We start from the raw sequence: 27,657 nt of genomic DNA on the forward strand, positions 1-27,657 counted from the left end.
GCAATTAGAATCAGGATTTCTCTTTCTAGTTACTCTAGGAATTCAATTGAAACAGTCTTCTGTGTGAATAATTCTTTTTTCTTTTAAAGGCCTTGCATCTGGGTGATGCTTAGGAACTTAGGAAAATAGAATCCAATGAGAATTGCCTGTGTAATAATATAAGCTTCATAATGTTCTGAGCTGAGAAAACCAAGAAAATTCCATTTCCTGACCTATGGACTCATGGGATGTTCTGAAGATTAATGTGTCTCTTTCAGGGCACTAAGGTACATTTAGAGCACTAAAGAAGTCATTTACTAAATGGTGCCCTTGGGACTTGAAAGAGTTAATGTACCTCTCACAAGGTGAGCAATGTTCTCTCAAATGTATGCAAGGATCAGTACCAAGCTTATAAAGAATTGTGAGAATGTTGGTTAAAAGCAGCTGGTAGTCCATAACTCTATTACTCATTACTATAATCTTTAGTCAATATATTTGCTGGTATTCAGTGAGTACCTTAGGAACAACAGGCAGATGGGAATCTTCTTAGTTTTAAAACTGAAAATATGAGGTGCTATAAACATTGGCCCAGAAAAAATATTGTAAATATATAGATATTATCCAAATGGCTTGGATTTCAAAGGTGAGACAAATTATGGAAAACTAGACCTTCATTCAAAAGTGATTTTTTTTTTTTCTCAAATTAAAATCAGAATGGTATTGAATCTTTTGCCAATTTTCTTCTGGGGAAAAAATGTATTACTTAAAGGTAATTCTGAGACATTTAACAATATGTAATGTTAAGTGATAATAAAGACATAAAGTTGAATGTGGAATATAATCACATTTTTATTAAATATGTAACACATACGAGCCTAAAGAAATATGGCAAAATATTCAAATCTTTTACTCTCAGTGATGGGATTACAAGTTATAGCTTTATTTTAATTTTTTCTGTTTTCCCTGTCTGTAATGAACATGCCTCATAAAGACTTTTCTTGAGACTATTAAATGTTAAGAAAATGTGAAAACAGGTTAGTGGCAACATTCACATGTTAAATAGTGTTGCTATCTTGCTTTCTTTTCACCCTGAAGAAAGAATTTGAGCATTACTCTATGCGTGGTCCTTGCCAAAAGGGAATGTTATGCTCTTCTTAGTGACTCTTATAATGAAATTAATTACTTTTCATGGCCTGATCCATGTTTCTCGGTTAGGAAATTGGACATTAATAAGAGAGGAAACTATGTACCTTGATTGATGATGGACCTCAGGATTCTTCTTCATTCATTTCTTCCCAACCTTCTTACTCTTACTGGATGATCAAATCTATATTCATGGTTTCAAATGCCAATTTACATGCTAAAAACTCTCAAATATCTATCTTTAGAACAGAGCTCTCTAGTTTTTCTTGTTCTAGTATACAGACATCTGTATATATGGATATACTTATGACTCAATACAAGATGAAAACAATTTCAACTAAACTCAGAAGCTTCTCTAAATCCTCTTCTCTTTTTGTTTCCTTAGAGAGTGACATTGCTCTCCTACAATTTCCCAAAGCAGAAATACTGAAGCCATGCTTGACTCATTCCATAAATGTTACTGGATCACTCATTCTAAAAATATTACTTCCTATGTATTTCTTGTATTTTTTATTTCTTTTGAACTCGCTCTTACAACACTGATCAAGGTTCTCAATCTATCCCACATGAGGTCATGCAATAACCTCTGAAATCATCTCCCATCATTTGGTCTGTTTCCATATCTGTCATCCACATTAAAGTTGGAGTCACATGCAGTCATATTCAAGCCCATATTTATTTCTGATTCCAAAGCCTGAGATCTTTACATTATAATTTTTGTTCCCTATGATAAGGAATTTGGGGGAAGCTTTAAGCTTCTGTTTAGAAAAAGATAAAAAATCACTATATTCTTGTTAAAGATGGTGGGTTGAATTCAGGCATTAGCTTTCATTCCTTCCCCCAAACCCAAAAAATGATATAATAGATATTTATCTTTTGGACATAAACTTAAAAGTCCAAAAAAAAATCAAATATATATATCTGGAAGTTGAAAAATAATAGCTGATTAAATAGAACCGAGAATATAGAATCCCATGGCAGCAAAATTTGAGAAGCAAAAATACACACAGAATCCCCCAAATGATTAGGATAATCAGCACCAGGTACTTCTGGAAGTAAGGGTAAAGATGGAACCATAATCTAGAGAATTTTGGGAAAGTCTACTTGGGAAAGAGTTAAATGATCTTTTCATTCGTTCTGTACGCACCCAACCCCCCATGCAGGAATTGTCCCTCAGGAAATGCTAGATGTTTGTATTAGTTTTCCCAACAACAAAGGATGTATTTCTTGGTGTGGGTCCTCAATGAAAAGCAATATATTTGACTCTTAAAGAAACAATTAATTTAGAAATGCAAAAATAAATTATTTCCCCTTACCATGCACAATATTCAAAAACAGTAGAAATAACTAACCATAATATAATGTGACAAATTCTGTTACATACTTAGTAATTAAACACAATCAATCTGTAGGGACCACAGGAAGAGGATTTTTGAGTTCAGTCTTAAAGGGTATCTCTCTTTGTAGAATTTTTATGAAAGGTCACTAAGCAACCAATATTTAAATTTTAACTAGACTTTTGTAAATAATATTTGCACCCATAATAAAGATCCTGGCTGGCAGATAGCAGAAACAAATAAATCATCCACCAAAAACACTTGTGCCTTTGGTATAAAGCACATAGAAAACTCTGGAGAAGGGATATTGTAATGATTTTCTAATGCAGACATTCACTAACTTCATTCAATTCCAATGATCACAATTTAGCCCAAACAATGAAGTTGTTCTAGCCAAAGAAGATGTAAGGAGTTCCAGAAAGTGTTCTAATGGTTCAGTACAACTTCATCGCTGACAATTGGAAACAATACACATATACAATGTCTTGCCACATCTAATTCCTCAGTGTATCTGGAATTATTTTACTTATTATTAGTCATTTCTATTTTATGTCACTATGGCAGATTTTTTAGTGACATTTTTATGACTTCCTCCCAGATAGACTGTAAGCTCTTCAACAGGAAAGCCAGGAATCATTTATTCTTGTGCCCTCTGCACCTACCAAGATGATTAAACATATGGTACTCTATAAATGGTGAATGACTAATTTGACACTAATTCCAATACAAATTTTATTTCATTCTTCCTTGTGACCAGAAGTCTTTCTTGTCAATTAGATGAGCAGCTAAATGCCTTTATTGAGGAGTGCTGTGCTAGGGTTTCTGTTCTAAATATCCCAGGTCCCCAGGGTCTCAGACTCTTGTCCTGCTCTCCTTTCTTCTCTGGGAAACTAGAAGAGAGATTTGGAATTTTAGCCTTCAAAACTGCTATTAAACTTTTACAACAACACTTAAAAATTTTTTTCAACTTTTATTTATTTTTGGGACAGAGAGAGAGCATGAATGGGGGAGGGGCAGAGAGAGAGGGAGACACAGAATGGGAAACAGTCTCCAGGCTCTGAGCCATCAGCCCAGAGCCTGACGCGGGGCTGGAACTCACAGACCGCGAGATCGTGACCTGGCTGAAGTCGGACGCTTAACCGACTGCGCCACCCAGGTGCCCCACAACAACACTTAATATACTACTGCATCCTTCCATTTATTTCTTGTGTTTACATGAGGATGTAATTGAGGCACTGGCATTAGTTGAATCCCCATCATGTGCTAGTCACTCTTAGGAACTGTATTTGTTTGCTAGGTCTGCAGTGACAAAATACTACAAAGAGGGAGGATTAAACAACAGAGATATATTGTCTCATGGTTTTGGAGGCTAGAAGTCTAAGATCAAGGTGTTGCAGGATTGGTTCCTTCTGATGGCTAAGAGGGAAGGATCTCTCCTACCTTGTCATGGTTTGCCAGCAATCTTTGGTATTCCTTGGCTTATAGATGTATTACCCCAATCTCTGTTTTCATTTTCTTATGACATTCTCCTTGTGCCTTCACACTGTCTTTGTGCTTTTCTCTGTGTCCAAATTTCCCTTTTTTAAAAAATGTTTTTATATTTATTTTTGAGAGAGAGAAAGAAACAGAGTGCGAGTTGGGGAGGGGCAGAGAGAGAGGGAGACACAGAATCTGAAGCAGGGTCCAGGCTCTGAGCTGTCAGTATAGAGCTCGAGGTGGGGCTTGAACTCAGGAGCCATGAGATCATGATTTGAGCTGAAGTCAGATGCTTAACCAACTGAGCCACCCAGGCGTCCCCCAATTTTCCTTTTATAAGATCAGTTACACCAAGATTAGGTCCCAACCTAATGACCTCATGTTTTCTTGATGACCTCTGTAAAGATCATATATCTCCAAATAAGGTCACATTCTATAGTGTAGGAAATAAAATAGCTATGTCTTGGTTAAGGAGATTATAAGGAACACATTACACTACTTTCTGGCCCTGCTGAAAATAGTGGACCAGTATCTAGTTAATATGTATATAGGGTTGGGTCCTGCCTGTGCTCAGGAATATCTTAGACCATATTATCTATGGAATATCTTACCTTGTTCTCCACCCTGCTTAAGGCATCTGCTCTTTTGTAGTTTTGGGAATGCTTTGGTTTTCTTTTTCTTTCTTTCTTTCTTTCTTTCTTTCTTTCTTTCTTTCTTTCTTTCTTTTTTTTTTTTTTCATGTTTTCTGTGAGTTCTTACTGGCACATAACCAATGACATCTTCTGCAATGTTTCTCCTGTAATGTATGCCTAGTAAATACTGGAGCTTGAGAGCAGCTTGGGAGACTTCTCTTAGCCTCCCTCTCAATCCTTTCTGCCACTCTTGGCTTTGCTGGACAAAACTGAAAGCCAAACTTACAATTGGTGACCCCAATGTGATAAGCTGAAACCACAATTGGTGACGCCAATATAATAAGCTGAACCGACACTGTAGGACTTCAACATATGAATTTTGAGGTGACACAATTCAACCCATAAAAAAGTGCATTGTCTGAAGAAGATTACACTGAAAGTCTCTGGTGTGGGGGCATCACAGGTACAGTTGAGACTGGGATTTTCATTCTGAAATTTTGGAATAATTTAAGTGCTTTCTTATATGTCCATGACTGCTTACACATTCATCTCCACCAGATTCCAGAAATTTTATGGTTACAGATAGGACTAGGCCTTCTCATCATGAATTTGCGAGAAAATATACTAACACCACGGATTCTCTTAAGTAAATGGCCCAAAGAATCACCCTACTCTGAAGCCACCAAGTTTACTGGCATCACTCAATATTACAAAGACTGAGGTTCTAATCAGCATTTGGTTTCCCAACTCTTAAATGTGAACAGATAGCCAAAGGTCACTGCACTTTGGGAAATCCTTTAATATCAAAGACAGCAGATAAAACAAATAAAAAGAAACCCAAACCAAAGAAAAATTAAAAATAAAACCTTGGAAGAAAGAGAGCATATAGGGGAAATAAAACTTCAAAAAGTTGTTAGTGGCAGGAGTTGACGGGAACTACAAAAGGGTACTAGGGGGCAAACTGGCCATCAGTAGAATTGTTCCGTACCACAACTATGGTGGTATATGCATTTGCAAAACCCACATAACTGCACATCACAAGCAATAAAGTTTATTGTACAAATACTTAAAAAAGTCACCAGAAGGTAATTAGAATCCATAAGAAAATATAAACTGTAACAAATGAATCTAAATGTGTTACATATGAATAATATCACCATAGTAAAGGACTTGAATTGTGTCTCCTAAAAAAGATATGTTGAAGTCTTAGCCTCTAGCCTATGAATGTGACCTTATTTGAAAATGGGGTCTTTACAGAAATAATCAGGTTACAATGAGCTCATTAGGGTAAGGCCTAATCTAGCGACTAGTGTTCTCATTAAAGGGGAGAATTTGGACACACAGACACACACACACAGAGAAAACAATTTGAAGATACACTGTGAGGTGGCCATATAACCAGAATGATGCATCTACCAGTCAAGGAACACCAAAGATTGCTTGCAAATACCAAAAACTAGGTGAGGTAGAAAGAATTCTCCCCTAGCACCATCACAGGGAGCATGGCACCTCAGCCACCTTGACTTCAGACTTCTAACCTCAAGAACTGTGGGAATTCTCTGTGGGAATTTTTGTTGTTTTAAGCCATCCAGTTTTTGGCACTTTGTTATGGTAGCCCTAGAGACCTAATACCATAAATTACTTTGCAAAATAGCATTTTGACTGGACTCTATAAGGCTAATAACAAAACAAAACAAAACAGAACAAAACAAAACAATAGTGCACAAATGCATTCTAATTAACAAATTTGAATATCACAGGAGTATGGGTTTGAATTTTGAGCTATTTTACATGTATAGTAAGGCTGAACAAGTAAATGAATATATTGTAAATAATGTACAGAGATTTCTGTTTTGGACAATGATGTCACAGATATAGAAAGAAGAAAGGCTAGATGAACTTGGTGGTGTTAGATTAGAATTGGGAGCTATCAATATACATTAATGCATATATATATATATATATATATATAATACATATATGTGTGTATATTCACATGCAATTGGACATGAGAATATAAATGTATGTTTGTGTGTGCATGTATGTGCATGCTTTACTGTTTATACATATATATTCAAGGTCTACCCACTGAGAGGTCCTAGAAAAAATGGTAAACTTAGAGCCAAGATATAGTTTCTAAATGCTATTATTCAATAAATAAAACCAGGCCTCCTTAGAAAAGTGGGAGATTCCAAGTCTGAGAGAGGGTAACCACAAGATGAGGCTAGACCATCTTGTACTTTTTGTGCGTTTCGTGTAATTTCTGAACTAAGAAAGTATTCAAAAATAGATGTGCATTGAAAGGTCACCAAAACCAATATGAAAAAATGGCCAAGACCAAAGCTAGAACTATTAAAGCAAGAAGTTAAATAATGATAGTACTGGATTAAACTGAAAGAAAAAAAAATATCCTTGAGTCTATGCTTACATAAATAAATAAATAAATAAGAAGTAGAAGACACAACTCTTCCTTAAAAATAACTTCAATTAACAGATGTAGAAGGCATGTGAAAAATTGAAATCAGAAGTAGACACAGCAATAAGAATTATTGTGAGCAATATGCACCAATGGCAATGGATGCTACAATGAAGGTGCAAAGGAGATGAAACAGGATATTGCAGTCTCAAGAACCTCCTCTAAAATAATTATTAATTACAAAGGTTAAAAAGGAAAACAGTACTTTTATAGTGGATAAAACACAGACATCACACTATCTAAGTGATCAAGGTAAACATCATCAGCAGTAAGACATATACCCACATCATGTATCTCTGATACAGTAAACTGAGAAGCACAAATTACCTTGACAGTTTTCTTCAAAATCCACAACCTCAATCCAATCATGGGAAAACACGACACAAACCCATATTGAATGAAATATTACAAAACAATTGATCAGTATTTAAAAAAAATTTTAACATTGATTTATTTTTGAGAGACAGAGACAGATAGAGCTCAAGCAGGGGAGGAGCAGAGAGAGAGGGAGACACAGAATCCAAAGCAGAATCCAGGCTCCGAGCTGCCAGGACAGAGCCTGATGCAGGGCTCAAACTCATGAACCATGAGATCATGACCTGAGCTGAAGTCAGCCACTCAACCAACTGAGCTACCCAGATGCCCCATTGGTCAATAAATACTTTTTGAAAGTAAGGTCATGAAAGACAAGGATAGACTAAGTAGCTGTCACAGACTGAAAGAAACTAAGCAGACATAATGATCAATTGCAAATCCTGGAAGAGATAAAGGCATTAGAGAAAAAAAAAAACTGGTAAAATGTGAAGTCTATAGTTTGCTTATAATATTCTATCAAGGTTAATTTTTTTTTGTTTTTGCTTTGATTATTGTGCAACGGTTATGCAAGATGTTAGCATTTGAGGCGAGTAAGTGTGGGTATATGAGAACATGACAATTATTGTAAACTTTTTGTAAATTTACACAAAAAAAAACTTAAAAAAGAAAAGGAATGCTAATGATATTCTTAGGTAAGAAAATACATTGATCCATGAAACAAGGGCATAATGCTATAAGAATAGCACTTATGGAACAACAACAACAAAAATACCTGTTGCAAATTAAAATGATGAGAATAGAAAGACTCAGTAAATGTGTTTATAGATTAAGTTGAAGAATTCTCCTATATGATAAAAAGTTAATCAAAATAAAATAGTAGAGAGAGGATAAGAAAATTGGAAAAGGACTTCAAAATATCAGGCATACAGGAGGGTAGACAGAGTAAGAAATTATTAACAAAATAATTTGAGTACACTTCCTAATTGAAAGACCCATAAACATCTTTATTTGTTTATATCAGGATGGTTTCATAGATATTTATTTTATTTATTGAATTATCTAATGCTAATGTTTAGATGAAAATAGATTTAAAAAGATACATTTGTGTGAAATTTCAGAACAAAGACAATAAAAGGTTTTCAGAGAAAGAAAAAAGGATCTTATTATAAAAGTCAAAGATATAAGAACTTTTTATTCTTAGTGAACTATTTTTTAGCAGCATTGAAAGATAATAATATTTTGTAGCGTAAAGTATGTTTCAAATTAGAATCTAAACAAGCTAAACTATCATTCAAATGTGAAGGCAAAGTACAGATATTTTTATATAGGTAATGTCTCAAATATGTACCTCCAATGCACTTGTTTAGAAAGCCATGAGAGGATACAGATTTTCAAATCGAGGGAGTAAACCTGGAAGTGGAAGTCATGGGTGTAAGCACAAAGCAGCAGCAAAGAAAAACTGAGGATGAAAAAGTGTATTCCTTTCCTACCCTCAAAAAAGGAGGCTTTGGAATATGAAAATTCATAGAATACTGAATGCATTTAGTATATGAATAAAAGAATTGTCCAACTGGAAAAGAATAGGAGGATAAATTAGTGACAAGTATATGGAAAATCAAGCAGAAAAATAGAGGTAATCATTAACTCCAAAGAAAACAAAAGTTTTGCAGTAAAGGAAGAGTTCTTCATAGCTTACTATATGACTCAGCTGTGAATAGCAGTGGTTTATATAAAGTTGACTATCGAATAGACCAAAAATTACTCTCTATATATTGGGAAATTAGAAGCATGAATACGTGATGTAGATATAGCTGTATGACAGAAAGCTAAATCCTAATTTTCCATTATGACAGTCCAATGACAATTTCTACAATGTTAAAATATAGAAATAAAAATAAATTGTGAGTTATATAAAAATATGAAAGAAAATACCAAAAGAATAAATTCTAAAAGTCAAAATGAGCAGTCTCTAAGATATAATAAGACAATACATTGTAGAGCTTCATGAATCTTTAAACAATGTTTATGAATAATATTCATAAATATTAAAAAATATAAAATAGAAACAAAGAAGAAACAACTAATTGATTCCCCTCCCCCCAAAATTCCAAAGCTACTAAAATTATTTTGGTTAATAGTAAGAGAACACTTATTATGTGCTAGGTGCTATTCTAAGTGTTTCACGTTTATTAACTCAATCCTCTTAAAGATTATTCCCATTTAATGAATGTGACACTATGTTAAAAGAAATTAAGCTATGTTCCCAAAGTTATATGCAATGAAATGGCAGTGACAGAGTCTGAGTCCAGTCAGTTAGTCTCTGGAGCATTGTCTTTATTTGTTTTGTTTTGTTTTAATGTTTATTTATTTATTTATTTTGAGAGACAGAGCATGAGTGGGGAAGGAGCAGAGAGATAGGGAGACACAGAATCTGAAGTAGGCTCCAGGCTGAGATGTCAGCACAGAGCCCTATGTGGGGCTCCAGCTCATGAACCTCCATGTCAGAGCTTAACTGATGGAGCCACCCAGGTGCCCCTCTGGAGCATGCGTTTTTAACAGCAATGCCCCAAGATCTCACACATGATAAAAAACTTATGAAGGGAATATGCAATCATGTGGACAGATCCCTGGAGGTGATGGCAGAATATCTGGGTCTACATTTTGACTGTGCCACTTACCAACTATGAAGCTTTTGACAAGTCAGTTAATTTCTGTAGATTTTAGCTTTCTCATCTGTACTTAGAATAACTTCTGAGTGCTAATGTCAACATGTAATAAGGTTATATAGAGTCAAGAATAGGAAACAGCGGACATAAAGCCTACATAGGGAATTGCATACAATAGGCACTCAGTAAATACTGATTTGAATTAACAGGCTACTGAAATGGATACGAAGGTCAATATTATGTTAGTTCACCTATGATTCTTAATTCTACCTATAGCTTCTTCAGAATTTCTAAGGAAAAGCCACAGATACTCTAAGGATAGCTAAACCACACATATATTTTGATGATTATAAGTCTAAATTTCCTTGTACATATATTATTTTTCCAGAATCAAGCCAGGATAATTATTAGTTAAACCATCATGATATCCTTGACATTTTTTTTTTCAAAATGCTCCTTTTCCAAAAATAGTTTGTTATTTGAAATTAATTCATGCATCTGACTTAATTGCACTTCTTAAAATTATTCTCTTGGGTTGTTCTGCATGAATAATAAGTTCACTCAATACTTTTACACTTCAGAGATGAAATTTTGACAACTTTAAAATAAATTTGCTTCTAAATAATCAGAATCTACAAAACTATTGTAAAAGAGCAGGTTTAAAGCATCAAGGCTAAGACATTTTCATTGTCTCTGAACATTTCCCAAGTGTCCGCAGAAACATTTGGCCTCAGGATATTAATAGTTGTTATGAGAAAAAAGGTGTTCTGTGATGATAAAATATTTAGAAAATGATGAGTTAAAGTAAGATAGGTTTCTTTTCTGAGAAACTTTTCAGAGTCTCTAATGTGGAAGCTTGCGCTTGAATCTCTAATGAGAAATAAAATGTGCACTGTCTTCCAAAATTGATTCAACCATAGTATTTTTTTTAATGTTCTTTTGGTCTTTCTTTGTTGTTTCTGAAGCTTCCATGAGACACAATTTTCTCTCAGAAGAAACTTCAGAAACTAAAGGTCTAACTAATAGAAGTAAGAAGGTTGATGCTGGTGCCTTACTTTATAATTTTATGTTTTATTTTCAGTCCTTTCTTATCTACTTCCCATTCCATAAAGTGGATGTTTCTCTCCAGAAGTCAAGTGAATAAGGTATTTTCCCTAATTACTCCTCATAACTTATTTTTAGTATTTTATACCAACAGAAAGAAAAAATAAGTTCAGAAACCTAATGTGTAAATGAGTTGACATATAGTTCTATCTAAAACTCAATTAATATGAAACAGCAACTTTTACCAAGAAAAATTATTCATACTTTTGAAATTAGAAATATAAACCAAGTTAGTATTGAATAGTGGTTTAAACTGTAGGTACTGAAGTTTGGGGTGGAATCATATCTGAGCACATAATTCTCCAAGATTTAGTTTTGCAAGTGTTATAAAACAGAGATGCAAGTCTGGCATGTTTTCTAATTTGGGTAGAGGAAGTTTGGGGGATTTTTCCTAAGAATATTTTATTCTTAGAGAATAAAGTGAACAGTAGCCATACAATTAGTTTCTAGAAAAACAAATTTGTACAAAACTATTGTATTGCATATATTAAATTAAAAAGTTAATATGAGAAACTTGATTTAAAAATTTAGTAATGAATTTCTAACTTTACATACTGGAACTAATCACTTTCCAACTTCTGAAATATGGAGAGCAAGGAAAAATAATCAAGTTTGTGTTTTCTAGATCAACTGCCATAACAAATCATTATTATATTTAGAAATATATTTGATTCTAAACATATACAAGAGGATAATCTGGATCATTTATGGTAAGAAAAATATTTTAAATGGACTATCCAGGTAAGTGAATTAAATTATACACTATGTATAAAATGGGCACTAAATCTGCTCAAAACATCTATCAACTCCAGAGACATCCTGAAAAGAATCACTAGGTTAAGAGTCACCCCACATGTGTAGCCTAGTCTCTGTTCCTTCTTAGATCCCTTTCTGCAGTATCAAAGGTTGACATCAGTTATTGAGAGCAATGTTTTCCTTTGTCTTAATGATACTATAACCTACTCCACAGACCCTCTGCTTTTTTCTCTCTGGGTGAAGTAGAAATAAGCTTGACCATCAAAGTTTGCAGACAAGTCTGTCTTTCTCATGCCAAGACTAGCCACAGATGTACCCTGTTCTATGGTGAAGCTAGAACAAAAATCCCTTGGGAAGGTGCTAGGTTTCAAGAACCTGCTAGACATATTGGTTGTTGGGCCACTGTAATACATGTAGCAACAACAATATTTATATTTCACATTTTCTTCATAAAAATTCCCTTTGTGGAAAAAAATGGGAACATTTTATAATTTCTATTTTAATTCTTTCCAATATATATTATTAATGGAAATGAAAATTTTAATGACTCTGATTTTATTTAACCTCATGCATATAAGCATCTTGACAATTTTCCTCTATGAAGAAAATGTATCCGTCAACAAGTACTGTGCATGCATCTTCTTTCTTCACAATTAAAGTTTAACTAAAAGCAAAAGCTACTAATGCATGGCTAATTTTACAATGCAAGCAGATGTTGTTGTTAGAAGAACATCTTCCATTGTTAGCCTCTGGCTCCAGTGACTGCCATACAAAGAATGTAGAGGAAGAAACAATTTGGAGAGCAAGAGATGCCGTTTGCTAGGGGCTCAGAACACGACAGCCAGTTGGAAGTCATTAAATTGTAAGTGCCTGTAAGTGTGACACATAATCTATCTTTTCAGGGTGTCTCAATTACAGATTACCTTTTATAAACATCATTTCTCATCATGAAATTACTTCAAATATTTAGGAAATTTTTAAATTTTTTTTCACATTTTTCACATTTTTTAAAATGTGATAATCTTAACTGATATAATTTAACCTAAATTTATAGTTTTATTTAAAGTCTTTGGTTGGGATTTTTTCCATGTAACTGGAAAGCAGAAAGACTGGTAGGTAGGGTCATAAATGTAAAATAATGAACACCAATCTTGGATTTGTTTTACTCTGTATATGAGAGGACAGAAAAGTCTTGAATATATGTCCACCTGTATATATAAAAGACCAAAAATTCAGTCATATAACTGGGTATTATTCAGGATCATTCATACTTTATTGACTTAAAAATCCTATTTAATTATGCATAAAATAAGGAAAATATCTGATTTACATATATATCTGTGGTCCATTGCAAAAGATGGCCACAGCTCATTCCCATATCTGTGCATGTTTCCTTGCAATGTGACTAGTACTTTTCCATCAAATGGTAGAGTCTATTTCCACTCCTTTTGAATCTGAGCTCACCCTGAGATATTCTTTGGCCAACAAAATGTGGTGGAATTGATATTGTGCAACTTCTGGGTCCAGGCCTCAAGATTACTTTCAGAACCTTCTCTATCCCTTTTAGAACATCCTGTAGCCCTGTAAAGAAGCTTGAGATAGGTTCCTTGAGGGCAAGAGACCACTGGAAAGAGACACCCAACCAAGAAGGCATCAGATGCCCAGTGTGTGTGTAGGGTTTTGGATGGACCATCTGGCCTGCCTTACTAGAGGCACCAGATAACTGTAGCTAAGTATATGACTCAGGTGAGACTAACAGAAGTACCACCAACTTAACCCAACCCAACTGCCAATTCACAGAATCATGAACAAATAAAGAGTTGTCACTTTAAGCTACTGCATTCTGGGATGGTTTGTTTTGTAACAATAGATTACTGAGACAACAGCATTTTACCAAGGAATTAATATATAGAATCACTTATAATTGCTTGAAGGGAAGATATTATCCTTACTACTCTTTACATAATTTATAAACTATATTTATGACACTCTACAATGCATTAAAAATATTGCATCAGCTAATATCATGTGTTGGATATCATTCTAAAATCATTTTCTGGATGGTTCTCATTACTAACTCTTTTTCTGTTTTCTTTTTCTACAAGAAAGTTTTATTCATATTGAATTTGTGCAGTTTGATTTTCTTCTGGCTAAATATATCGTCCTGAGCTCTACTTAATGGTTTTCATGTTATTTTTGCAGAATGTGTTTTAGGGTCATTTGGGACAGTCTTGTTTTCTTTGGATGTGCTACTTACACTTCTTAGTTCAGTGTCATTGACATCCTGTCATCAACTTTATTGTTTAAAATGTGAAATCTCATTAAGTACAGGATCAAACACAGAAGAATACACCTTGGCCCTCTCTCTTCAGCAGATGCAGCTGCATTTCTGACAAGAGTTCTTGGCCACCCCTGCTCTGTCTCCATCCAGAATAGTTCTTGTGGGGCACACTGCTCAGATATGATATAAAGGTATTGTTCTATAACTATTGTGCCTTGGGTAAACACAGCCTCACATCAATATGGATATTTATACAAACACCTTACCTAATCCTTTTTAGTGGTATTCAAATTATCTTGGATGGACCTCTTGATCTACAACATGGGTACCTTTTACTCTAATGAAAGTTCTATCTCTCAGATAACCCTCTACTAAGCCAAATCTAAGTCTCCATGAATCACATCTCTTAGCTAGGGATTATGACTACAATCATAGTCTTAAATTGATGATTTATATTGCTAGATCCTTCCCAGAACTCTCTTGTATATACAGACAAAATTTCTATTTGTTCTTTCTTTGCAGCATGACTATAGCAGCTAAATCAAATAACCACTCCCTAGGAAGAAGCTCTCTGATTTACTCTCAAGGATTATATATTAATTAGGATCCCAAAAGGAGATAGACACCCAAAGGGATAATTGAAAAGAATTTAATAAAAGATGCTTTTCAGAGCTGGGGATAAGATAAGGCTATTGCTATCCCTGGTCTGAAGTGACTGGTGGAGGGTGTGGCCTTATATAACTGGACAAGAGCTCCAGTCATAGAAAGTGAGCTACTGCCAAAACAGTAGTCTTTCACAAAGAAGGAACGAGTTTTAATAAATATCCCAGATACTCCTTCCTCCAGAATTCTCACCTCCAACTGATTCCTTCGGTTTTCCAAATCCAACTAGAAGACAGAGGGAAAAGCAGCCCTGGACTAGAACATAAAGCAGAGCAGATAAGGATGGAATGGATATGGGGAAACAGGGAACAGGGGCATGCAAGTGCTACTGAAGAACAAGATGTCCATTCTGTGTACCAAATATGAAGTGTTAGCAGGGAATTTAACTTTATTGTACACACACAATAAATACATCAAAACAAAACCCTTGCTAGACTTGCTTTTCTTTAACCAGAGAAAAGTGTGGGGATAAAGCACGGGCTCTGAATGTCAGTCGGATTTGCTTTAAATCTTGGATTCATCACTTCTTAGACACATAACCTGGAGAAAAAACTTAAATTTCTGTTTCTTTGTTTCTTTACCTATAAATGGCTATATCTAGGGGTGCCTGGGTGGCTCAGTTGGTTAAGGGTCCAACTTAGGCTCAGGTCATTATCTCATGGTTCGTGGGTTTCAGCCTGGGATCAGGCTCTGTGCTGACAGCTCAGAGCCTAGAGCCTGCTTCAGATTCTGTGTCTCCCTTTCTCTCTGCCCCTTTCCCACTCATGCTCTGTCTCTCACTATCTCTCAAAAATAAATAAATGTTAAAAAAGAGAAATTGAAATGGAGATATCTATACCTACTGTATAGAATTATTATAAAGATTAAACAAAAGGATAACCGTAAAAACTTTAGAATATATTCAGAGTTTAGTAAACTATAAATATAAATATAATATATAAATATAAATATATGAGCTTTTTTTTTCAGTGAAAGTTATTAGAGTTGGTAATCTTAATTATTACTACTTTTTTTTCTCATTTAATGACCAGGATTTTTCCTGAGTGTATGGGTCTCTGGACTCCTGCATCTACTGATAACGTTCTTTCAAAAGCTGACTTCATTTTTAAAAATTAATAAATAATTGATAATACAGTTAACAGCAATTTAAAGACAAAATTAGTTTTAACCTATTATTAATTGAATAATATTATGATTACGATTATAATTATCTATGACTAATAAGATAGAGTATCAGGAACATTGATTGTCAGTTTATAGAAAAGCTTATGACTTGGGTCCTAGGTCAATATAGATGAGAGTCTTCACTCATGAGAATTACTCAGTGTGTTTAATTAAAACTCTTATTGCTGAGTCCATAAGCTGAGTTGATTGGAGCAATCCACATATGAGAGAATACATATATGGGAACTGGAGATGTACTAGAAACACTACCAAGAAACTGACCTAAAGCATTTATTGTACTGAAAATTTTTACATTTGAATTTTTAATAAAATGAATTCACATTAGTATGGACAGTGTTTCTATAGTCACAATTTCAATTGGCTATTGCTTTCTTTTTTTTTCTCTTTTGAAGATTTTGGGATAAAATACAGTTTTGAAAATCTTTCCTATAGCTTTCACATGCTCCATTTTATGATAAGCTCTCATGGGTGTTATTTAATAAGGAAAAAATGATATAGGATACAAGCCATTAGATAAGTACTAGAACAAAAGAACTGATGGTCCAAAATATTAACTTCAAAAGTCACTAGAGTGTTAAATGATGATTTATAAATGCAGCCAAACTTCCACCCTCTAAGAAAATCTGGGAAACATTTATCAAAAGCAATAAATAGTAATTTCTTCAGGGTACTTTTCAAATGGTATTTCATCACTAGTTTTATTTTGATATATTTTTTTTAAAACTCTAATTCCTCATGAAAACAAATTGTATAGCCTATGGTATTACTCTAGCAAAATGATTTCCATAAATAAAGCAAGATGCAATGGAAAATAACATATATAAAGATTAATGCACCAGATTTTTAGGCTTAGAGTGTCAAACTATAATTTTTAACCCTGAAGGTATTGGAAAGAAAACCTCTCTTATGGAAACACCAACAAATACCAAACTATCTGGGTAGCACAAGCAATTTACTCTCCTTCAACTTAAAGAATTGTTGCTTTATGGCCATTTTCCTTGAGTTTATTGATTTCATATGCAGTTTTTTTACAATGACATAATGCATCTGGGCTTCATGCACAGAGACAGAAAGGATAACTAACATTGGTGTCATCTGTCAACCCAAAGTAATCAATGGCACCTGGTCTCTACTTAGAAGTGCAAAGCATCAAGGAGCAAAGTCTCTTCAATCAAAGTGCCTCAAGGACAAGAAAGGTAAGGATGTTGCAGAATAGAAAAAAACAAAAATAAAAAAATCCTAATGTTAAATGTTTGTTAGAAGGTATCATGTTTAAGTTTTACGGCATCTTTTGTCAAATGCCACTTCAGTGGCATTGTAAATGCTTAGTCATTTGTGTGTCAATGTTTGCTCTATCCACTAAGAAAAGGTGTGGGTTCCTTAATAATTTCCAAAGGTTATTAATATGTGTATTCAAGGAATATGGATCCACTTTAACAGAACATAATTAGGAAGGAAATTTGCCCCCACATCAAAGTCCTATAATACTTTATTAATATACAAAAACTTAAATAGAATCTTGTTTTACTTACATATATCTGTGTACCCATTAATTACTGTCAGCAAAAAACAAATAATGAAATACTGAGTAGAAATTTATAATACTCAGAGGCAGACCCAAGCAAAATTCTGGAGTGGATGAAACCATTCTTTCTTCTTTCTAACCTTTCAAGGCCTGTGTTTTTATTCTACAGATCCAACAACTATGCCCACTAATGAGTGGTCTCATGTAATTCCATTGTTGCCCTCTTGTTATGGACTGATTATTTGTGTCATCCCAAAATTCACTTGCTGAAGTCCTTACCTCCTATGTGATGATATTAGGGGGTGGGGCCTTTGGAGGTGATCAGGTCATGAAGGTGGAGCCCTCATGAATGGGATTAGTACCCTTATAAAAGAGAACCCACACAACCATTTATGAGGAAGCTGGTCCTCACCAAACTCCAAATCTGCCTGCACCTTGTACCTCCCAGTCTCTAGAGCTTTGAGAAATACTTATTGTTTAAGCCACCTGGTCTATGGTACTTTTATTATAGCTGCCCAGACAGACTAAGATACCCTTCACCAATTGAACTAGCACAGGATTTTTTTATAGCATTGTAAACAGCTTGCTCTACCCCAACCTCTTCTCAAATAACTTGATTCTCCTTTAGCCACCACAAGTAGGCAGGGAACATCTTGACCACATTGCTCCATCCTTAGACAATGGGACCACTGAGGAACTTTGATTTAATCAGACCTAATGGACACAGAGTTACTGGTAACTCATGATTTATGTAGCCTTCTTTATCACAAAGAGCAGGTTCAGTCAGGCCCCTATCTAAGAAATTTGAAGCAATAATAGAGTTACAGTGAAAGGTATATGTTTGAGTTAAAGAAAAGAAAAGGGAGGGATAAGGTAGAGTAAGAACTGCAGTGGCAAATATGAGTCATTGTGCATGAGAGGTTATGAGGGAGAAAAACCTCAGAGGAAAACAGTTAAGAGAGAGATGAATGAGATACACTCATGGAAAGTGGAGCACTAAGAGAAATCCTGTGACCCCAGAGAAGTGGGAGAAGAGCTTTAATCCTTCATGTTTCCATTTCTAGTCCTATTCACACGAGGCCTGGCTCTGATTATCGCCTTGCCCTTGAGATCCATGAACTTGCTGTATTCAGAAAATGTCATTCAATTTTTCTGAAGTTAGTTTGATTGAATCTTTGTTACTTGTTAAACAATTTATTCAATACGTTATTCACCAAATTAATATGGAAAACAATAATTCTTGCACTTGTAAAGCATTTTCTAATTCATCAAGATTTTCATAAGCATTATCTTTTTTTATCTTATAGCAAGCATGTGAGGTAAGCAGGACAGGTATTGATATCTTCAATTAAAATGAGAAAATGGAATTTCTGAAAGCTGTAGTAATTATACAGACTCCCAAAACTTATAGGAGTAAAAATAGGACTGGAACCTTGAATTTGCTGTCAGTTTTGTCACTGAATTATCTGAACACACACACACACACACACACACACACACACACACACACACACACACCAGGATTTCTAGGTCATTTCATCCCTTATTTTTAAAATACAAAATTTGAGGGGCTCACCGCGCGTCCTGCTGATCACTTAGATTCCACCTACACCTGCCTAAATAACCCAGAAAACCGCCAGAGGATTAGCAGAACGGAGTCGCCGGAGCCAAGCACAGACGAGAGGCCCACGGAAGAGGGTAGGAAGGGCGCCGAGGCGGTGCGCGCTCCACGGACTGGCGGGAGGGAGCCGGGGCGGAGGGGCGGCTCGCCGGCCAAGCAGAGCACCCGAGTCTGGCTGGCAAAAGCGGAGGGGCCTGACGGACTGTGTTCTGACAGCAAGCGCAACTTAGCGTCTGGGAGGTCATAAGTTAACAGCTCTGCTCGGAAAGCAGGAAGGCTGGAGGGCAAAGGGAGGGAGAGCTGTTGAGCCCCCAGACGACAGAGCTCAGTTTGGTGGGGAACAAAGGTGCTCACCAGCGCCATCTCCCCCGCCCATCCCCCAGCCAAAATCCCAAAGGGAACCAGTTCCTGCCAGGGAACTTGCTCCCTCCGCCCAAACACCCAACTCTGTGCTTCTGCGGAGCCAAACCTCAGGCAGCGGATCTGACTCCCTCCTGCTGCCACAGGGCCCCTCCTGAAGTGGATCACCTAAGGAGAAGTGAGCTAAGCCTGCCCCTCCTGCCCCCATGCACCTTGTCTACCCACCCCAGCTAATACTCCAGATCCCCAGCATCACAGCCTGGCAGTGTGCAAATAGCCCAGAGGGGCCACGCCACCCCACAGTGAATCCCACCCCTAGGAGAGGGGAAGAGAGGGGACACACCAGTCTGACTGTGGCCCCAGCGGTGGGCTGGGGGCAGACATCAGGTCGGACTGCAGCCCCGCCCACCAACTCCAGTTATACACCACAGCACAGGGGAAGTGCCCTGCAGGTCCTCACCACTCCAGGGACTATCCAAAATGACCAAGCGAAAGAATTCCCCTCAGAAGAATCTCCAGGAAATAACAACAGCAACCAGGCAATTAGAGAAGAAATTAAAAAATATATGGAAACAAACGAAAATGAAAATACAACAATCCAAACGCTTTGGGATGCAGCGAAGGCAGTCCTGAGAGGAAAATACATTGCAATCCAGGCCTATCTCAAGAAACAAGAAAAATCCCAAATACAAAATCTAACACCACACCTAAAAGAAATAGAAGCAGAACAGCAAAGGCAGCCTAAACCCAGCAGAAGAAGAGAAATAATGAAGATCAGAGCAGAAATAAACAATATGGAATCTAAAAAACCTGTAGAGCAGATCAACGAAACAAGAGTTGGTTTTTTGAAAAAATAAACAAAATTGACAAACCTCTAGCCAGCCTTCTCAAAAAGAACAGGAAGATGACCCAAATAGATAAAATCATGAATGAAAATGGAATTATTACAACCAATCCCTCAGAGATACAAACAATTATCAGGGAATACTATGAAAAATTATATGCCAACAAACTGGACCACCTGGAAGAAATGGACAAATTCCTGAACACCCACACTCTTCCAAAACTCAATCAGGAGGAAATAGAAAGCTTGAACAGACCCATCACCAGCGAAGAAATTGAATCGGTTATCAAAAATCTCCCAACAAATAAGAGTCCAGGACCAGATGGCTTCCTAGGAGAGTTCTACCAGATGTTTAAAGCAGAGATAATACCTATCCTGCTCAAGCTATTCCAAGAAATAGAAAGGGAAGGAAAACTTCCAGACTCATTCTATGAAGCCAGTATTACTTTGATTCCTAAACCAGACAGAGACCCAGTAAAAAAAGAGAACTACAGGCCAATATCCCTGATGAATATGGATGCAAAAATTCTCAATAAGATACTAGCAAATCAAATTCAACGGCATATAAAAAGAATTATTCACCATGCTCAAGTGGGATTCATTCCTGGGATGCAGGGCTGGTTCAACATTCGCAAATCAATCAACGTGATACATCACATTAACAAAAAAAAAAGAGAAGAACCATATGATCCTGTCAATCGATGCAGAAGGCCTTTGACAAAATCCAGCACCCTTTCTTAATAAAAACCCTTGAGAAAGTCGGGATAGAAGGAACATACTTAAAGATCATAAAAGCCATTTACGAAAAGCCCACAGCTAACATCATCTTCAACAGGGAAAAACTGAGAGCTTTTTCCCTGAGATCAGGAACACGACAGGGATGCCCACTCTCACCGCTGTTGTTTAACATAGTGCTGGAAGTTCTAGCATCAGCAATCAGACAACAAAAGGAAATCAAAGGCATCAAAATTGGCAAAGATGAAGTCAAGCTTTCGCTTTTTGCAGATGACATGATATTATACATGGAAAATCCGACAGACTCCACCAAAAGTCTGCTAGAACTGATCCATGAATTCAGCAAAGTTGCAGGATACAAAATCAATGTACAGAAATCAGTTGCATTCTCATACACTAACAATGAAGTAACAGAAAGACAAATAAAGAAACTGATCCCATTCACAATTGCACCAAGAAGCATAAAATACCTAGGAATAAATCTAACCAAAGATGTAAAAGATCTGTATGCTGAAAACTATAGAAAGCTTATGAATGTAATTGAAGAAGATTTAAAGAAATGGAAAGACATTCCCTGCTCATGGATTGGAAGAATAAATATTGTCAAAATGTCAATACTACCCAAAGCTATCTACACATTCAATGCAATCCCAATCAAAATTGCACCAGCATTCTTCTTGAAACTAGAACAAGCAATCCTAAAATTCATATGGAACCACAAAAGGCCCCGAATAGCCAAAGTAATTTTGAAGAAGAAGACCGAAGCAGGAGGCATCACAATCCCAGACTTTAGCCTCTACTACAAAGCTGTCATCATCAAGACAGCATGGTATTGGCACAAAAACAGACACATAGACCAATGGAATAGAATAGAAACCCCAGAACTAGACCCACAAACGTATGGCCAACTCATCTTTGACAAAGCGGGAAAGAACATCCAATGGAAAAAAGACAGTCTCTTTAACAAATGGTGCTGGGAGAACTGGACAGCAACATGCAGAAGGTTGAAACTAGACCACTTTCTCACACCATTCACAAAAATAAACTCAAAATGGATAAAGAACCTGAATGTGAGACAGGAAACCATCAAAACCTTAGAGGAGAAAGCAGGAAAAGACCTCTCTGACCTCAGCCGTAGCAATCTCTTACTCGACACATCCCCAAAGGCAAGGGAGTTAAAAGCAAAAGTGAATTACTGGGACCTTATGAAGATAAAAAGCTTCTGCACAGTAAAGGAAACAACCAACAAAACTAAAAGGCAACCAACGGAATGGGAAAAGATATTTGCAAATGACATATCGGACAAAGGGCTAGTATCCAAAATCTATAAAGAGCTCACCAAACTCCACACCCGAAAAGCAAATAACCCAGTGAAGAAATGGGCAGAAAACATGAATAGACACTTCTCTAAAGAAGACATCCGGATGGCCAACAGGCACATGAAAAGATGTTCAGCGTCGCTCCTTATCAGGGAAATACAAATCAAAACCACACTCAGATATCACCTCACGCCAGTCAGAGTGGCCAAAATGAACAAATCAGGAGACTCTAGATGCTGGAGAGGATGTGGAGAAACGGGAACCCTCTTGCACTGTTGGTGGGAATGCAAATTGGTGCAGCCGCTCTGGAAAACAGTGTGGAGGTTCCTCAGAAAATTAAAAATAGACCTACCCTATGACCCAGCAATAGCACTGCTAGGAATTTATCCAAGGGACACAGGAGTACTGATGCATAGGGGCACTTGTACCCCAATGTTCATAGCAGCACTCTCAACAATAGCCAAATTATGGAAAGAGCCTAAATGTCCATCAACTGATGAATGGATAAAGAAATTGTGGTTTATATACACTATGGAATACTACGTGGCAATGAGAAAAAATGAAATATGGCCTTTTGTAGCAACGTGGATGGAACTGGAGAGTGTGATGCTAAGTGAAATAAGCCATACAGAGAAAGACAGATACCATATGGTTTCACTCTTATGTGGATCCTGAGAAACTTAACAGGAACCCATGGGGGAGGGGAAGGAAAAAAAAAAAAAGAGGTTAGAGTGGGAGAGAGCCAAAGCATAAGAGACTGTTAAAAACTGAGAACAAACTGAGGGTTGATGGGGGGTGGGAGGGAGGGGAGGGTGGGTGATGGGTATTGAGGAGGGCACTTTTTGGGATGAGCACTGGGTGTTGTATGGAAACCAATTTGACAATAAATTTCATATATTAAAAAAATAAAAATAAAAAAATAAAATACAAATTTGATCACAATTATAAGCATAAAACATAAAACTGCTTTCTAGCTCTTCTGTCGTTTTCTCTGAAAAAAAAAAAACCCTCAGATCCCTTTAAAACCTCTGATAATATCCACATACCATTATTCTGGTCTTTACATTACTTCTCAATTTTCTCTCTTCCTATTCTGACTTGACTTGCAGGCACATACTGTGGGACACTGCTAATGAAAGCAGCAACTTCACTGGCAATGGTTACTAAGAGTGCTGCTGTGATATGGAAACCATATCAATATAGTTGCACCCACATTGCTGATGCCCTATGGAAATGCCAATGTCCATAGTCATTCTATAGATAATCCCATGGTAGCTGAATATGCCAGAGTCCCAAGAAGTAAACATCTGCCGAGGTCAAAATGCTGTGAAGATGCCAATGCCAGTGACCAATACAAACACCACTGTCTGTGCCATTTTTAGTTTCTGTTGAAGACTCTATCACAGCAAGACTTCTGTTTCTTCTTCAGCATCTTAAAGAAAGTTTTAGTGAAATGACCCATGAGGAGCACATCCCAGGCTCAAGCAAAGAACACTGTGACACAAGGGAACTCCTTCACCTCTAAAAAAGCCTTATATCATTCAGATGCGATTTGAGCAAATCATACGTTACTGTCATTCACCCATTCATTCATTCATTCATTCATTCATTCATTCAACAAATACTTATCAAGCACTTATATGTTGCTCTTGATATGTAAAGCAACAAACCAGACAGATCCATTCCTTGAATCTGTTGCATTTAAATTCTAGAATAACAAATTCTGGTAGCTCATTACTCCTTTTGTTGGAACAGAACTGTTTGTATCCAACATCTGGATGTTCCTGGTAGCAGAAGCACTTTCTCCCTTTTCAAACACTGGAAACAAACTATGTCATAGAAACTTCTCATACAAATCATATAAGCAATAAATTCAGTGGTACATCTTTTGGGGTGGATAAAGGACTTGCAGTTATCAAGTTCTCTTCGGAGTAGACACAGTTAGGTAGATGCCTCACAGTGCATTAAGAGAGTTAGTGAATAGTCTGAGTGGAGGTCTTGACTAAGGAGTTTGCTAGAGAAGACGCAATGTGAACTGAAGCTGTGGGCTGTACAGCAGACAGCCTGGGTCAGATACATGTGGAGATCATAGATCAATATCAGGGGTCCACAGCCCAGGGGGATCACAGTCCTGGACATACCCTACTGACAGAGACTACAATCAGTCTCTGAGATATATATCCTGGATGTTATACCAACAAACCCTTGCAGACTGCTGAAGGGCAGCAGTGCCCATCATTTGTCACTAGTCTGGTTTTCAGCATCGACCAATCACACTTAAGTGGACACCAGTGAGGAACCTGAGAACCTGCCTTGGTTGAAGGACTTCCAGAGACCTACCTGTCACATGTGGTGCCACATGTCCTTCACATCCAGACTACATTCTAGAAAGAAACAAAAAGAACTTGGAGGTAGGGGGAGACTGGAGAATTTGTAAAGTTTTACAGTTCATCTAAAAGAGAATGAGTCAACTAAAGATACCATTTAAATTTTTGGATAAGCAACATATATTATCCTAAGCTTAGTTTTGTTTTGCTCATGTGTACTACCATACTGTGTGTGGGATCGGGGAGAGGAGATTCTGAGAAGATCAGATAATTTAATAGAAAAGAAGTTATACATTTTGTACATAACTTAGTACAGTGAAAACAAATTTATAAACCTGTATATTATTTTCAACTCACAAGAATGAAAATATACTTGTGAAATATGGATCACCACTTTTTATCACGTGTTGACTTTTGCTTCAAGTACATTTAAAAATTATTGGTTCATTAAAATAAAATTGGCATCTAAATCATATTATTAGCTAAACCACAAAGTAATTCAAACTTCCAACCAAACCATTTCAATGTATGCCTATTTAGGCACTGTTATCATTATTATATAGTGTCTATAAGGTACATAGAGATTGCTTATGATTCCAGGTTTTCAGGTGATTTTCATGGGAGGTTAAAACTCTGAATTATTTCGAATTTTCCCTTTTGGTGTCTAGTGGGCCCACCTGCCACTCAGCTAGCTGGGCCACTCTAATGGCCCGTCTCAGATAATGGAGATCACAGCAGAATCTGAGCCCCAGGAGAATGTTTCTTGGTGCTTTTATTTTCCAAATACTGGTTCGAAGTTAAAGTCTTGAATTTGCAAGTCTTGGATTTGTACTGGGTGAGGCCCAAAGGTCTGACCCCTAAAATCTCTAGGGATGAAATTTGAACAAGAAAAGAGTGGAAAGAGGAGCACTGGTGCCAGACTCCCTCCTTTCTCTGGCCCACAAGAAATAAAAAGTCCAAAACGAAGAGAATAATAGCAAGGGATTTGGGCTATTCTGCAGGAGACAGAAGAGGGATGGTCATGTGGACATGACTGAAGTCTGCAGTGGCGGGCATCCATACTTCACCCACAACACAACCACCCATTCGCTGGCTTCCAGGGAGCATCTAAATCACATCACCAGTGCTAAGGAAGCACATTAGCAGTTATTTTAAATATTATTAAAAAAAAAAGACTTCCCTTTCACAGCATTCAGAATATCTCCAATTGTTCACACAGTAGCACTGACATAGCATGAGCCCTGAAACTCTATTTGACCATATCTGAACTGTACTTCCAGAACAAACAGCCCTATCTATTCAATGGTCCAAGGAGCCTCTTAAACTCCAAAGATAGGGAATGGAAGCCCTGGATATCTGTACTTGTGTACGCTGTTGTAAATCACTTCAAACCTCCCCTGAGCCTAAAGTCATATATCTTTACAAAATGAACTGACTTTGAAAATAGAGCTTGACAGCTTGGCAATGGTATTTAGTGAACAACAAACATCGTGCCTCTAATATATGTAGTAAAGAAGAAAGTGTTAAGGAGAATTTTCTCTTTAGGGAGGAGTTCTTACCCATAAAAACTGTAAATAGATAGAGATAATTACATTGGGGAAATGAGAGCTTATAACCCTCTTTTATAGCAACTGCTGAGTACTCTCAATTTTGTAAAATACAATCTATCTAGATAGTGGTCTCCTTTGTACTGCTCTCCCTTGCTTTAAGGTTTTTCATATGCATTAAAACTGACCCTGTGGGAACTCCTCTTTTATCCCTCAGCCCACTTCTGAAGTCAGATTCCACTGTGGCATATTCTATTCATACCGATAGCTCTCTGCTCCTCTTTTCCTGGGTCCAGTCTTTGCACCTGAACTGTGCTTGGCATGGAGTTAATGCCACCAGGAGTGCTTCTCAGTCAATGAATAGTAGTGGGTACACAGCTTGTTGTTTTCCTCCCTAGGTGAAATAATTCTACAAAATCTCTTAGAGCATCCACGGCAGGATTGAACTCCAGTTTCCCACAGCAGTAATCTACTCACTAATAAAACTTTATTGGTTCCCCTTTTATTTCTCACTCTTTCACTCCTTCACTGTGTTCCCTACGATCACCTTCCAAATACACTACTTGTTTCCAAATATTTGCTTTGGCATCTGCTTTTGAAAGACCCAACCTAATAAATGTACAATAAGGGTTGATAAACCCATAAATGACACTCCCAAATAATTTTAGTTGTAAGAAATATGATGGGGGTGGGGGAGAGGGTAAAGCGGGTGATAGGCATTGAGGAAGGCACTTGTTAGGATGAGCACTGGAGGTTGTATGTAAGCCAATTTGACAATAAATTACATTAAAAAAAGAAATATGTGTTGATAAAAATTTCCCTAAAACACTGTTTTTGTATCTTCATCTTTATAGATTTGATTATGAGATGTCTTTTATAAAACTTCATAAGGAAATTGCAAATAATGGCAACTATAGGAACTGTGAAAACAAGAAACCTCAAAAACTAAGATTTAGTGCAAGCCATGTGCCTCCATATACTATTCTTTAGTGTTTATACTGTCCATACCATTTCCTCTAAACATATTTGTTTTAGCTTAAGGTTTCTCTCTAAGCTGGGAGCCTATCATTTTCTATAAATAGCTAGCATACTTGTCCTCCAAATCCCTTTCCAGCACTCCAAAGTTATGAAGTTCTCATCAGGGTAAAGCACAAGGGAATGGGGGTTTGATTTTGTTGAGTTAGAGAAATCTGTCCTTGGGAAATGTTTGTTATGTTTAATTATGTACCAGTGTGTCTTCATGAAGCACTTTCTCTGTTAAAGTGATATTGATCTACTTCCCTTTCTATCTAGGCATTCTATTTCACAGATCACTGTAGACATGCCAGGCATTCCAAGAAATGTAAGTCTACAGAAAAATATATAC

At 36.6% G+C, this 27,657-nt stretch overlaps 1 long non-coding RNA gene across 1 annotated transcript; it reads left to right on the forward strand.

The window, feature by feature from the left end:
- Positions 1-225: 225 nt before the first annotated feature.
- LOC121029570 (uncharacterized) lies at positions 226-27,641 on the forward strand. The gene is made up of 5 exons (XR_005789792.1): positions 226-344; positions 11,106-12,746; positions 14,257-14,356; positions 16,897-17,209; positions 27,585-27,641. It is a non-coding gene; the product is annotated as an uncharacterized LOC121029570 (long non-coding RNA).
- Positions 27,642-27,657: the final 16 nt, after the last annotated feature.

Source organism: Herpailurus yagouaroundi, unplaced genomic scaffold, assembly GCF_014898765.1.
Source record: "Herpailurus yagouaroundi ecotype Mexico unplaced genomic scaffold, PumYag 28, whole genome shotgun sequence".
NCBI classification, from domain to species: Eukaryota; Metazoa; Chordata; class Mammalia; order Carnivora; family Felidae; genus Herpailurus; species Herpailurus yagouaroundi.